The sequence below is a fragment of the Anabrus simplex genome, chromosome 6 (genome assembly GCF_040414725.1).
Source record: "Anabrus simplex isolate iqAnaSimp1 chromosome 6, ASM4041472v1, whole genome shotgun sequence".
Classification (NCBI taxonomy): Eukaryota; Metazoa; Arthropoda; class Insecta; order Orthoptera; family Tettigoniidae; genus Anabrus; species Anabrus simplex.
In genome coordinates this window covers 298,962,739-298,979,079 of record NC_090270.1, presented here as the reverse complement: position 1 = coordinate 298,979,079, position 16,341 = coordinate 298,962,739, and the positions used below count along the sequence as shown (strand labels likewise).

The window sequence follows — 16,341 nt, the reverse complement described above, 5'->3', positions numbered from 1 at the left end:
TTGATTTTATTTTTCAAAAAGTAATCGAATAGTTGTTTCAATATCCTGGTGTCTGGTAATCTTGATATGTGACAGAAAAAGGAAATTCTTCTTTTACGCATTGTAGATATTATTGATTCACATTTACGATAGACAATGTTGTTAGGCAACAATCTCCACTGTCCATTAACTTGGTGTCTTTTATTAATAATTGTTCTAAGAATCCTTCTCTCAGTTTTCTGTAATTTGTCTATTGTAGATTTTACATTTGAATAAAGTTTCACTAGCATACGTTGCCTCTGGTTTAACTATGGAATTATAGTGTTTCAGTTTAGCGTTTATTGAAAGAGATTTGTTTATAGGTTGGCCAGGTAAGTCTTTGTGCTTGTTTATAGTTGTTCTGTGTTCTATTGCTTCTTTTTCATTTGTATTCCATGTAATTATTTCCCCAAGATATTTGAATTTCTGAACAATTTTAATATCTTTATTACTGTTCAGTTGAATAACTGGTAAATCAACTTTAAAAGTTGGCATCATTTCTGTTTCTTCAAATGAAATTTTAATCCCATTTTTTAGCTATAATTTCTAGTTGTTCAATTTGAAATTTAGCCTCTTCTATTGTATTTGCAAGTAATGCTAAATCGTCCGCAAAAGCAAGGCAGTTGAGTTTAATATTTCTACAGATCTTGATAGTTGGTTAGCATTTCTTGTTCCATTCACGCATAACCTTCTCCAATGCACAGTTAAATAACAATGGTGAAAGTCCGTCTCCTTGTCGAATTCCAGTTCTTATAGTGAATGATTCTGATAATTCGCCTCTAAATTTAACTTATGCCTTCGTATTTTTAAAAGTCATACTAATGAGGTTAGCAAGTTTTTGGTGTAAGTCAAATTCATTACGGCTTTTTAATAATGATTCACGACAAATACTGTCGTATGCTTTTTTAAATCTACAAACGTGATGACTAGACCCTTACTTCGAACTCTTTGGTGCTTCATTATCCATTTTAAACAAATGATTTGATCTGGACAGCTTCTACCTGGTCGAAATCCTCCCTGATATTCTCGAAGTTCTTGGTCGAGTTGTTCTAGGATTCTTGTGTATATAATCTTGTATGTAATATCAAGCAAGGATATCCCCCGATAATTATTTGGATTGGAGCGATCACCTTTCTTATGCAGCGGGTGGATTATCACTGTATTCCATTCCTCGGGAAGCTTCTCCGTGTTCCAAATATCAATGATGTATTTATGTAGGTTTTGAATAGTCTGATCATTAGCATTCTTCCATATTTCCTACTATTTGATTCTCTCCTGCTGCTTTGTAGTTTTAAAGTGCATTAATTTCTGTTTTCACTTCATTGTAAACTGGTGGTATAATCTTTTGTAATGGAGTTTTATTTTTTGAGTTAGGGTCAAATTCTAAATGTACCACAGGATCCTCACAATTAAGTAACTCTTTAAAGTATTCTGCAAGGATGTTAGCATTATCCTGATTATTATGTGCCATTTTTCAATTTTTATTTCTTAACATAAGTGTGGGAGAGGTAAATTTAGATTGATATTGCTTGAATGTTTTGTAATAGTCTCTTGTTTTATGCTGATTGAATGTTTCCTCTATAGTGGTAAGCATTTCCTTTTCATAATTTATTTTAATTCTCCTAATATCTTTAGCTGTTTGTCTTCTGACATTAATTAGTTCTTCTCGAGATTTTTCTGTTTTCCTCTGTTGATCATTTAACCATGCCTTGTGCCTTGCTTGAATTGCTTTGTCACATTTCCCGTCCCACCATGTTTCTTTCTCCTTTTAATTGGAGCGATTTCTTCAGCTATGGTTTTAAGTTTGTTGATCATCGTCTCTAATTTGCCATTTAAAGGTGTTTTGGATCTCTATAAATATATTTTATTATTTATTAAGTAACTGGGATCATAATTTCTCCTTGCTTTGAGATGATTACGTTTGTGTTTCCTTTTTGGTGTTAACTTGATTTTTATTTTTGAGATATAATGATCCGAGTCAATGTCTACCCCACGGAGGACTTTGACATTATAAATTTCTTTATGATAATCTTTATCCATAGCAACATGATCAATCTGAAACTCTCCCAATTTTACGTTAGGGCATTTCCATGTCATAAGTTTATGTGGTCGCCTCATGAATCTGGTGGTTTCCAAAACGAGTCCATGATCTGCACAAAGTTCAATTAATCTTTGGCCATTTTTGTTCCTTAATTTATGAGCTAGCCATTTTCGTACAACTGTGTGATACTTCTTTTCTCTGCCTATTTTAGCATTTAAATCTTCAAGTAAGATTTTTATATGCTCATCAGGGATCTTCGATAATATGTAATCAAGTTCCTCCTAAAAGTTTTCAACTCCTTCTCTATCATTATTGTTTTTGTCATTTGTTGGTGTATGGACTACTGCCTGATGAAAAAGGCACCTCCCGCCTCCTGTTTCACATACACACGCTTAGATGTCGATCAAATGGCCAAGAGCCGTGAAAATCCGCAGTTTATAAACCCTCGGGGAACGTTCGAGACCTTTCATGAATAATCAAGCCACACCCTCTTACTTTTACTGGCTAGCGTAAAGTTACACACCAAATCGAAGAAGAAGCCTGTGATAGGCCGAAAATTAATTACAGAAATTAGGGATTCGCTGAATTCAAAACTGGCGGAAAGAAAAGATCAATATTGCCAACCTCAGAAATGAATGAACATAATTTAGTAAAAAACAAAGTTATGAATACAAAATTTCTTCAAATAAAGTTCCTTCACTTCGCACCAGGGCGCATGATTATAGTTTTTGTAGTGACATTTGTTGCAGAAAGTCCAAACTTCCTGATAAATGGTAAACAAATTCACAATCACAAAATTAAGGTGGTGACATCTTCTGAGTAAAAGTTTAAGTAGGTCTAGTTTCAAGTTCAGTGCTTCTCCTGTAGAGGAGCTTTTATTGGCGCAAGATTTAAATGTGCGGCGTAGAGGTGTACCTCCCGGTACAAATAATAATAATAATAATAATAATAATAATAATAATAATAATAATAATAATAATAATAATAATAATAATAATAATAATAATAATAATAATAAAAATCACCATCATCATCATCGTCATCATCCGTCATCATCATCATTCACATACACTCTGCAGCTTCCACAGAAGTGCCAATCTCATTTATAACAGTATGGAGGCTGCTGAAGTTTGAGTTATGATTTTGAGAGCGCGACTCGTGCGTCTGAATATTATGAAGGGTGCTCCTCAAAGGGCCGGTTGTGTTGCAGTAGAACTTCCTGGCCGGGTGAGGAAAGCAATGGCAAAGTACCTCAATTCAGTCAATACTGATCTGCATTTAGAGCAATCGCCCAAGTGGCAGATTCCCTATCTGTTGTTTTCTTAACCTTTTCTTAAATAATTGCAAAGAATTTGCAAATTTAATGAACATCTCCCTTGGTAAGTCATTCCAATCCCTAACTCATCTTTCTGTAGACGAACATTTGCCCCAATTTGTCTTCTTGAATTCCAGTTTAATCTTCATATTTTCATCTTTCTTAGTTTTAGAAAGACCATCCAAGCTCATTCGTCTAGTAATGTCATTCTACGCCATCTCTCCACTGACAGCTCGGAACATACCACTTAGTCGAGCAGCTCGTCTCCTTTCTTCCAAGTCTTCCCATCCCGAACATTGCAACATTTTCGTAATGCAGCTCTATTGTCGAAAATCACCCAGAACAAATCGAGCTGCTTTTCTTTGGATTCTTCCCAGTTCTCGAATCAAGTAATCTTGGTGAGGGTCCCATACAATGGAACCATACTCTAGTTGGGGTCTCACCAGAGACTCACATGCCCTTTCCTTTATTTTCTTACTGCAGCCCCTAAACACCCTCATAACCAAGTGCAGAGGTCTATACACTTTTTTTTACAATCCTGTTTACGTGATTACCCCAATGAAGATCTTTCCTTATATTAATACCTAGGTACTTACAGTGATTCCCATAACGATCTATCACCCCATTAATGCAGTAATTAAAACTGAGATGACTTTTCCTATAAGTGAAACTCACAACCTGAATTTTAATCCCATTTATTATCAAACGTTTGCCTGCAGTCGAAATCTTTTTGCAATTGCTTTCATTCTTGTAACTTAGTGCTCTCTACAGTAAAACATCATCCGCAAAATGCCTCATGTCGGATTCTAGTTCTTTATTCACATTTTTAAAAATTTGCTTCACAGACACACACATACTATCTGCGAAACTTTTAGTGATACTTCGGCTCCCTAGTGCTGAATCGGTAGACCTCGGTTATCTTCGAGATTCGCATTGCTAACCTCTGACACAAAAAATATGAATCTATTATGCAGCGCCGTGAGACATCTGGCGGTATAATTGCAAAACCTTAAATACTGTTGTTATTTACACAGCAAAGTAAAAATGTAGGTTAAGCTTGAACATGAATGAGGAAAATCAAAGTACATCACAGGAACAACCTAGAACTCCCACACGGAAACGACGGTTTAGAAAATTCATGTCGATCGATCATACTATCGATTCAATTCAGACTTAATTTCAATTCGGTAGTATTGCCGGAACCATTGTAGCTCCCTCCTTACTTCTCACCCCCGTAAAACAAAGTGTCACTAAAAGTTTCGCGGATAGTATATCTTATGGTGACGATGGGATAGGAAAGGATTAGGAGTTAGAAGGAAGCGGTCGTGGCCTTAATGAAGGTACAGCCCCAGCATTGACCCGGTGTGAAATTGGGAAAGCACGGAAAACCATTTTCAGGGCTGTTTACTCATATCATTGACAGTATATAGTCCTAGGATGGTCGGAAACCGAATACAACCCTATCTGTTTGATTACTCTAATTTGTTTCAGGATGGCCTAATAAATGCACACACATATAATTAAACAATTCTAACCAGTTATGATTGGCCACGCCGGCCCTGTGGTATAGGAGTAGCGTGCCTGCCTTTCACCCGGAGGCTCCGGGTTCGATTCCCGGCCATGTCAGGGATTTTACCTGGACCTGAGGGCTGGTTCGAGGTCCACTCAGCCTACGTGATTAGAATTGAGGAGCTATCTGACGGTGAGATAACGGCCCCGGTCTAGAAAGCCAAGAATAACGGCCGAGAGGATTCGTCGTGCTGACCACACGACACCTCGTAATCTGCAGACCTTCGGGCTGAGCAGCGGTCGCTTGGTAGGCCAAGGCCCTTCAAGGGCTGTAGTGCCATGGGGTTTAGTTTGGTATGATTGGCCACACACTAATTACCAGTCTATTTACAAATCTCTCTTCTGTACACACACCCAGGAGTCCCGGCTGGTCGCTACCTGGGAACGTCTATAATCCTTACTTTCACTTTCCCCAAATCCAGTCACCTCGTACAGCCACTGTGCGTAGACGCTGGATTTGAACACAGTGCCCCTGGCTGTACAGCACATGACGACTTTTCGTCGGTTCGACTCCAATGATAGTCCGGTACTTCACACAATCACATGAAGTGAACAACAATCAGCAACAGCTCAACCGTATCCAACAGCAGGACGATACTCACAACGGCGAATATTAACACATGACGACTTTTCGTCGGTTCGACTCCAATGATAGTCCGGTACTTCACACAATCACATGAAGTGAACAACAATCAGCAACAGCTCAACCGTATCCAACAGCAGGACGATACTCACAACGGCGAATATTAACACACGTCCAATTATCGTCATACTCACGATAGCTGCTTCAATCGCTGATTCACGGCGGTCCTCAATCCACACAAGTACACACACACACACACACACACACACACACACACACACACACACACACACACACACACACACACACACACAGTACTCCTAAGGCAGTACACAATCTTTCGTTCTGTCGCTTCCAGTTACACACTCACTGGTCTCTTCCACAGTACAACAACAGTTCCTCGTTCAGACCTTGGTGGAACACTAGCGACAGCCAACACTTCTGCCGCCCTCAGCCCAGTCACCGAACCCTAACTCACTGAGTGTCACACTGACACCTCCACGGAGCCCAACTCTGACTCTAGCTCCATCCCGGAGCCCAACTGTCACGCACTCTAACACTGACTCCCACACATTCCAACTCTGACTCCGAGTCAGCTGCTGCAGTTAGCTAATCAGATCGCTTCGCGGGTGAATCAAATGGACTTCGCGCTGCACTGTTGCTAAATCTGCTCGTTATTTAAGAATGGCTTGAGATCCATGCCGAGAAATCAGCATCAAACAGGAAAACGCTGTTGGTTTCAACAAGTGTCACCGTAGCGTACTTGTTTTGGCCCGATCCTTTCAGCTCGGAGGGTTGCACTCATACCTCTCCCCGCGGCGAATTTTTATTCTTCGACTGGTGCTCTCATATCGATAAAATGACAACTATGCGAGATATCGAATTGTTTCTTTTATATTATTTACCAGCATGACCAACCCTCCAATGCTCATACACTCGTTTCACTTTGTTTTCGACCACCCTGTATATATACCAGGTGGCTCGCGAGCGGCGTACTTTCTACTTATAAATATCCCGCATGCACAAGTGATGAATGGGATGTCTACCAACTGATTTTCACAGGAGCACTAGACAGGTTAAATCAGAATATGAAGAGATAACAACCGGACGGTCGCTCTCAGCATGTTCCTCAGCGCTACCCGTCTAATGCAACCCCTTGGATTAATAAACCTCTTTTACGACTGCATAGTACCAGGGTGGTATGTAGTAGTGTACAGCAGCACTACATTTGCTGTCTGCATATCGGCAATGGCTAGTAAGTTCAGACATCATACTTAATCTGTGGAGAATCTGATGAGAATGCAACCGAAGGTCCAAACAGACGCACAGTGGGTAATTTCTAGCATCCAGCCGGCCAAAAATAATATTTTCAGCCCTTGTCTTTGGCCCATTTCCTGTGATTCGTGTTTATAAGACTCTTGGGTACAATAATTAAGTATTGAAAAGTCGCGCTGTCTGATTATCTAATCTCACCGAAGGCCTAAAGTGGCTCTCCTCCGTTAGGGCATCATATTTTGGCGAGGTGAGCGTGACGTTATTATTATGTGAGCGCTCAGTAAAGACGTCAGAACTAAATATTTCTTTAGCTTGCAATATGATTATATTAGATGAAGGTATTTATTTTTATATAGTATGTAGCATTTTCTGAAAATTACTATATTGTTGTCCGAAATATGCACTTAAAATTCAGGTATACGGTGTCCAAGCACTATCTAATTATACAAATTTGAGCTGACTTTCAAAATGGATTGCCTTTAATTTCCGCAATGAAAGTCTTTTAGATGAGTTATCTATACTTCAAAGAATAGAAAACTGTGAATTTTTGCTGCGACCAGGCGCGACCATGAGAGTAATTAATTTTTTTCAGAAGCCATGTACTCTGTAACCCGGAGGTCGGTTTTCGATCTGTTGAGGAACAGCAGGGAATAATAAGCGGAACGTTGATATTGCGAATGTTGTAATTGAACATTTAGGCTTTGAGGATTATTCCGAGGATATATCCAAGTCTATAATGAAATATGTCAGTATTTTGTGTGCTAAAATTCGATCACGCTGGACAAAATATGGTAGAAAAAGGGACAAATTGCTGAAGTACAATAAAAGTTGGTTGGAGCATAGAATGAGCCGTGCAGAAGGACGTGCATCACAACAATGTCAGCACGAGCCTGCCATTAGCCTACTATAGCTCATTCCATGTTAAGAAAACAATTTTGCTCTTATGACAACAGGGTTGCCATATCGAACGCTCCGCTCAACGCCATCACGGAACAACGGCGGCACATATATTTGTGAAATTCAGTATGTAAGTTCAAGAAAAAAGGCCGAAGAATCTAAGCTAAAAATTACTTTTATGAACTGAACGGGACGTGGGGTTTACAGGGGCCACTTTCGGTTCGTACAGAATCAGAGGTAAACTACGGCACATAAGAAACCTCACCACTGAAATATAAGACAAAGTGCGAGAGAAAATAGACAAATAATTTTTATGGACTTTAGGGGCGGGTGATGTATTTAATTGCATTTAATAAATTTATCCAGACAATAAAAGCTAGAAAACAGACGCAGTGAGTAAATACTGCAGATGACTACAAAAGATCACAGTATTAATGTTAAAGAAATAAATCACACATGTAGGCTTATCGCATAACTCTCATTCAACACAACACATTTACGCACTGATTTAAAGCCTAAAATACACACGCAATAAATAAATACTGTAGATGACTTCACTACAGAAATTCAGGGAGGAAACGCGTCTATTGGTTGATATCCGAAGCAAAGTGTTGGCAATACCAATGATGGAAACCGCTAGAAGATTCTTCAGAGAGGCTTCCACTTCTGCGGATATTACTGGAGCAGGTATAAATTTAATAAACCATCTACGTGCCATCGTAGAAACTCTTTCGTGTGGGTATGCCATTGATAAAGTAGCATTGGCATGTCCGCAAAGGAAACTATACAATTATACTTACAAAAATACAAATCGTACTACATGCCTGTAACTTTGCACAAACTCTTGGGTCATGGGACTGTATTATACCTATCCGACACGTCTCCGAGAAAACCCAGGAGACCAGGAATAAAGATAATAGGAATCCTTCCAGAAGGACACAAATACTGACCTTTTCCACGGGCTGCTTATATCATCTGATCCTTATATTACCAGCTTAAGGAAATCAAGGAGGAGGAAGTTGATTTCGCTTTCACGAGAAGTGCTCAACTTACTGTCTGAGCCTCCTGTATCTGGTTCTGCCGAAGGAGATAATGAAAGTGACGTTAGCGATTCTGATGTAACTGCACCTAATGAATAAATTGTTTGACAAGTACATGTATTCCTGTTTTTTAAACATTCTAAACAGCATGTCCCACTATTAACATCTATTTAATTTCTTAAAACTATAACGAAAAATTATTAAAATTACAAAGGTTACTAATTCTATTCCTGGGGTAGTAATTTGTTTCTTGTACTTGATTGACCACACACTTAATTATCTCCAATAATATCAGTTACATACAAAGTTTTATGTAAATCAGTCCGTTAGTTTCCGAGATACGATTTTTGGCCGGCTAGATTCCTGAAATTACGCACTGTGAGACGTCTGCATCCTACACACGTATTTCGCCGAACAGGATTAGTTTTTATTTCATACAAACAACTATTTTATAGAGTGGAATGTCTACACGTGTAGAAATTAATGTTACTAAATTTTATTTCCTGTACCTTTGGCGTATTTACAAATGCACCCTGTTATGAAACGTGTGCTGTAAAATGACTGCTATTCGTTTCACAACATCCATAATAGAGCACGTTGTAGTACTCCTTCGAGAACAAGAGATCAGGCATCCCATGCATCACTAGTGCATGCGGGACAATTCTAAGTAGGAAGTACGGCGCTGCCGAGCAGCCTGGTATATATAAGAAAACATAAAGGTTCAATAAAACCGCCGATAATACTTCCCATCATGCTTTGTACACCTCACCTTAGAGATCGGGTTTCGCTGTTTCCCTATAACTATATATTCATTGGAAGAGCTGTTTGAGGATTCAAACCGCCTCCGCGATGAAGACTTTACAGACAGAGGTATCAATATTGTAACTTTGGAATCATCTCCACATGAACTATTCTCGTGTGAAGCTGCTACGCTGTGTGTTTAATAACAGGTTCTGTTCTTCGCAGGGAGATGCCGGGTCGCCACTGTTCGTGAAGGGAAAAATGGTGGGTCTATTTACGTGGGTCAGAGGCATCTCGTGCTCCTGGTTGCGCAAACCCGCAATATTCACTCGGATCGCCGCCTACAGGAAATGGATCCAAGAAGTCACTGGAGTATGATAGTCTCTCATCAGTTCCAGGAACTCTTCAACACACAAACACTCTGTTCAATGTTTATTATTCCAAGTTTATAAATGCCACATCAAATAAATGATCTCTTTCCTAATATTTTCCCGCTTGATGTTCTATTTATTGTCTTTGTGACATAAAACAAATTGTTAAAAAGGAAGCAATGGATGTACAATCAAGGGCAAAGACGTACGTAATCTCCTTCAATGATTTAAAAAGGAATATGATTCCGTTGATAGAGAATCCCTTTTATCAGTCCTTGAGGAAATAGGTTTGGATTAGAAAACAACTAATATCATAAAAGCTTCTATCACAAATACGTTTTCGAATGTTAAATTCACGGGTGAACTATCAGATTCCTTCGAAATAATGACGGGAGTACGACAGGGTGGTGGACTCTCACAGTTGTTGCTCAACTGTGCACTTGAGAAAGTAGAGAATAGAAGAAAAATATAACGGGAAAATTAGACTGGATTTTAAAAAGAGGAATCTTAAAATTAATTGTATTGCTTTTACAGATGATATCGCCTTGTTTGCTGAAACAGTGGAAGAAACAAGGGAGAAAATCCTTGAAATAGAGAAACCAGCAGCTAAAATAGGTCTCCACATTTTCTTAGAGAAAACAACAAGCAACAAACATCCTCATAAATACCTCAAAGTCCAAGAACAAAAGACTGAAATAGTAAAATAACTCAAATATCTCGGAGAATGGAATGCTGTGGAATGGAAAACAATGGAATCCAGGGAAAATAACTTGAACTGGCCTTTCAACTAACAAAAGGTACATACAACCAGAAATCCCTTTCATAGGGGTCCACAATTAAATATTAAAAGAAAATCGGTGATTAAACCAGAAACACTAAGCATGAATTTCAAAGGCCAAATAGAGAAACTCGGGCTAAAATAAAGGACATTGTTAAGAAAGAACATTGGACCAACATTTCAGGATAACGAGATAACATGCATCAAAATGAAACACTCTGCAATAGATTAACCAAACAAATCTTTGACTTCTTCCGTAACCGCAAAACAAAACCCAACTAGTTTATAGAAACTGAAAAAAAGACCTAGTAGATTTAACATTTACAGAAAATCCATTATTTGATCGAACAGATAAAGTAATGATTCAAGACGAATAAATAAGGTTCCAAGACGAATCTACATTAAAAGCCAAACCTACTGTACTATCTCGGAAGATGAGAGTAAACGAAGATCAGAAATAATTAAGAAATACTGGCCACTGAAGAAAGAACAACACACAGAGAAATGATTGATTCAACGTAGGTACCCCAAAGAGGGTAAAGCGAAAGAAGAAGAAGAAGAACATAATTTTATGATATTCGCTGGTCCACTCCAGGCTGGCGAAATATTGCATCGTCACACAAGTACAAGTTTAGAAACATGAAATGGAATGGAAATTGGTTATAACAATATGAATAACGCGGGCTGAGTGACTGAGATAGCAGAGCGCTAGCTTTTTGAGACCAAGTAGTTGACGGGTCCGAACCCGGCTCTGTTCAATTGTACTTAAAGTTGCTCAAATACGCCAATCTTTTCCATCACGTAAAATAACTCTTGGGGGTCAAAATTCTGGCACTTAGGATTCTTCGAGCAACGAAAAGAAGGTACACAGTCCGATGAAAAATCGGTAATATTACTGAAAACGTAAAATAAACTATGTTTCAAACAACAAAGGGGCTGTCAGGACAGATTCAATAGTGTCAAGACAATGAAGAGCTCTATGAGTACAATATGTTTTGTAGATGAAAAGATGATGTTGATGATGTAGTTATTTAAAGGCGCCAAACATTTAGGTCATCGGCACCCCAAAGGTACGAAATGTGAAAAAAGTAATGACAATTTAAAATTAAAAAATACATCCAGTGACCAGAATTCAAAACTAGATGATGAAGAATGTATGGGAATGTAAAATAATCAGCAGATCCAACTCACAATATTCAAAGTTAAAAATAATTCCAAAATCAATCCACTAACTAGAATTCAAAAATACGACGATGAACAATGATTATGAACTTAAAACAATCAGTAGATCCGAACCGAAATACCTCGCCTTTCTCGAAACTAACTTAAACCAATGGTATATGCTGACCAAGGGGCTGCTTCCAAAGCACAATCCTGAATTGATAATGCTCATTGCCTAAAGGGGTCCAAATTCCAGGTCAGTGACCCCTCATAATGGTACTTACCGCCATTAAAGTAAAACAATACTATTTCTCATTTAGCGGTACTAATCATAAGTAACGTAGACTCACGGTGTTCCTCATATTGTGGTACTACGCACAGGTTACGTTCTACGCACAGGTAACGCAAACCTCTGGTGTTTCTCACATAATGGCGCAACTCATAAGCAACGCAAACCCGTGGTGTTCCTAACATAGTGGGTACTAATCACAGGCAACGCATACCCATGGCGTCGCTCATATAGTTGTTCTAATCACAGGCAATGCCCAGACTATGGTGTTCCTCGAAGCGCAGACTCATGATGTCCTCGACCAGATACTGAAACACCCCAATCAGGATAGCCTCTTTTTTTCTCATTGGGGTGTGCCAGCCGAACCTGGGCAGAGGGGAGCCTCCGTCATGTTGGCGGATATTATACACAGGTACTGTAAACCCACAGCGATCCACCCACAGAGCGACGGTATTCCTCACATAGTCGTACTAATAGCAAGAGAAGTCTACTCATGGTGTTCCTCGCGTGATGGTACTAATCAGAAGTAATCTCATGGTTCAAAATTCAGCATCCTTTCCTCGCCCCTTTTAGTCACCTCTTACGACAGGCAGCGGATCCCGTGGGTGTATTGTTCGCCTGCGTCACCCACCAACAGGGGATTATGTGTTTGGTTCGCGAGAGCTATTTTATTTCGCTCGAATCCGCTGATAAGCCGGTTAGGACCCGCTATCCCTACGACAGCGTAGCAGTTCTGTGGGATCCCAAGAGGGATCACAATGGAATAGTAACAAATATATATTTTTGTCGCGTTTCTGGGGTAGCGTTAAGAGCTAAGCAATTTAATACAATCTTACTCACAACGTCCACACCACCTAACATAGAATTCTATATAAGATGTAGAATTCCGTAGCAAAGCACGGGTATATAAATATAAGTAAAGTCTTCGAAACCGACTTTCAACTTATTAGGTCGTGTTACGTACATCTAGTACGTGTTGAAGAGATGTTAAGTACAGAACAAAAATGGCCACCCGGACACCAGTGGGATCCGAACCCACAACCTCCCGATTTCGCGTCGGTTGCTCTACCAATTGAGCTATGGTGGCCTAGGCCATCTTCGTTCTGTTGGAAAGGATCTGAGCTACAGGTCTGGTACCACTGCCATCGCTCTGTAAAGTCTGTTAACAAAGACATTGCCAATATGACACTGAAGGACTGGGAAATCGACGTAAAACACACTGAAAGGCTACAAAAGGAAAATGTTATGAAATACATTAGATGTGACTAACTGGTATTATAGACGTGGAAGGCGTAGACGACGAGGGCAATGAAGAATAGAAAATTAATGGGGACGTAAAAACAATGGTGAAACCGACAGGGAAACACCGGCAGTTGAAGTGGTCAGTGCAACAATGGTCTAACCCCCTCCAAGAAGCAAACTGAAATAAAGCCATCTGTTCCTTTTGGAGACCACTATTTTGCTACGAAGTGAGTTAGACCTGTTCACGTTATTTACCGTGTTTTGAAGTCACTTATTCACTCCCCTGGGAGAAAATTCTTCCATTTACAGTGCAACATCAGTTTAACTCCCTAACAACCAGCGAGCGGCCAGGGTTAACGACACATGTAACAACAACAACAACAACAACAACGAAAAGGCGCTAAAGATATCCGTGCTTCGCTATGGAATTCTACATTTTATACATAATTCTATGTAAAGTAGTGTACACGTTGTAAGATTGTATTAATTTGCATAGCTCTTAACGTTACCCCAGAAACGTGACGGGGAAGTCACCATACGTCTTAACTGTATGCAACCCGCTACGGAAAGCACAGAGATGTGAAAATTATTAAACTCACAGGAGAAGATAAAAAATAAAATTTCTATAGTTTTAGTTTTCGCCTTCACTTGTCCTTCTAATCTGTACAGTGGAACTCCCGTCCTTGAGTCAAATATTAATCCAACTGACTAGAAATTTGTGAAGTGCAGTATTAATCGAATTTTTACTTGATATTATATTCTGCTTGGTCTTCTGACACCCGTACATCAGTTTCAAGAGTTTGGATAGTAAACAGAACAAGGTACAGCCTCATGATTCTACGGCAGAGAAAAAAAAATGAAGCAAATTGGTCCAGTAGAACGGACGGACTGGACGAAGGAATTTAAATTGTAATGGCAGGCCTTCTTTCCTACCACTAGTCACAATCAAGTTGGAGAGTTTTCATTACAATGGCAAACACTCACTCTCAACTTGCCTTTTCACATCCTCAGAAAGACTGTCTTAGTGGTTTCCCGAAATGAAATCAACATAGGTCATTACAACGATGTAAGTAGAAGTGTCGCGATTAAAAGCAATGCTATCATATGAAATACTCGATCAAATGAAAAACCACACATTGAAGACCAATGCTGCCGATATAACAGTGCAAAGCTCCAGAGCTGCAATGACCAGGCCGCAGACAGCCGTGAACACTCCTCTGCCATTATTCCGTTAATTATGCACACTGCTCATTCCAATCAGCGCCTCATAGTAGTAGAAATCGAATAGCTGGATTACTACGATGGATCAGTGTATTATGTACCAGCAGTATCAGGAAAAAGAATGAACCAGACGAATGGCATGCTAAAGAAGAAAGTTATTTGACACCCCAGCTATTTCCCGCCAATATTCAGGCAGGCTGTTATACTCGGTACGCAGCAGTAATCCCATATCTCGGAGATGAATGTCAACAGATGAGACAAAGTACACCACAACAAACAATGGTCAATATAATGTTATTGTTGATCAATTTTATGAGCGTTCGATATTGTAGACCTTCACATTTACGTAGTTTCCTACCGGCTTTGAAATACCACTCTTATCACAGTCGGTAGGTTAAACTGAATAAAACATAAATGATCGGAAATTGTATTCTCATTAACTTTTGTTATGTAGTGCTTTTTGATAGGACCAATAACACAGATTTTAAAAATTACATTTTAGGCGCCTTCCCCTAAACTACCATTTCATCCAGGGTGAATAAACTTATTTATAGCCTAGACTGTAGTTTCTTATTCCCCGACTCTACGTACCAATTTTCACTAAATTCTGTTTACCCATGTTCTCGTGGCTCCGCTTTGATATGGACTTAGTAACAAAAATACAAATTCATAAATATATCTGTTATCATAGCGGTACGGTACAAATGTATAAGACATAAATGATCGTAAATATAATTCTAGATAACTTTAGGTATGTAGTATTTATCGGTAGGACCAATAATACCATAAATATTTTAAGATGAAATTATAGGCCTTACCCTAAACTACCATTTCATTCAGCGTGAAAAAATGATATATAGTCTAGATTGTAGTGGTTCATTCCCCGACTTTGCATACCGATTTTTATTAAATTAAAAAATGCATTTCCTTGTTACTGTGGACACATCCGATATAGAAATACAATTCTTTTTAAATTCTGCAATATACAACAAAACTCTGTTGAATACACCGGTTCTTGTCCGATCACCGCAGTTAAGCAACATTGGGCGTGGTCAGTACTTGGATGGATGACCGCTTCGGAACACCACGTGCCGTTGACTCAATTCCCTTCATGACCTGTTATGTTCACAATAAAGTAAATAAATAAATATAGATTGTTTACCAGCTTTTTCTTGCATATTTTCAACGAACTTGAAAATTTATCGAACATTTCCGTTGATAATTTGTTTTAGTCCCTTACTTCTCTTCCTATGTGTAAATGTTTGCTCCAATTTATCCTCTTGAATTCCAACTTTATCTTCATATGATAATCTTTCCTACTTTTGAAAGCTCCACTCACTCTTATCCTTCTACTTACGCCAACTCACCATTGACAGCTCGAAACATATCATATAATCAAGCATCTCGTCTCCTTACTCCCAAGTCTTCCCAGCCCAAAGTTTAGTAACACTACTCCTTTGTCGGAAATCACATAGATAAACCGTGCTGATTTCCTTTGAATTTGTTTCCAGTTCTCGTATCAAGTGTTCCGGGTGGGGGTCTCATTCACTGGAGCCATACTCTAACTGCGATCTTACCAGGGATTTACACGCCCCCTCCTTTATATCCTTACTACAACTCCTAAATACTCGGTAATCTTTCTTAACAACCTCCTTAATATGATTACCTCAATGAATAAGGGTTTTCGTGGTTCACAGAGGGATAAGAAGCGTGAGGGTTGAATGGCTGGACAGGGAATTAACTAGAGCAGAACTTAACACAAATCTGGAAATGTTATTTCTTTCCTTTCTTCTAGTTTAA

At 39.0% G+C, this 16,341-nt stretch overlaps 1 protein-coding gene and 1 pseudogene across 1 annotated transcript in view; one reads left to right on the top strand and one right to left on the bottom strand.

The window, feature by feature from the left end:
• The window catches only part of Dhc93AB (Dynein heavy chain at 93AB), a 780,004-nt gene that overhangs the window by 723,775 nt on the left and 39,888 nt on the right, over positions 1-16,341 (bottom strand). The gene's annotated exons all lie outside the window — the stretch shown is intronic.
• LOC137501361 (5S ribosomal RNA) lies at positions 15,523-15,641 on the top strand (annotated as a pseudogene).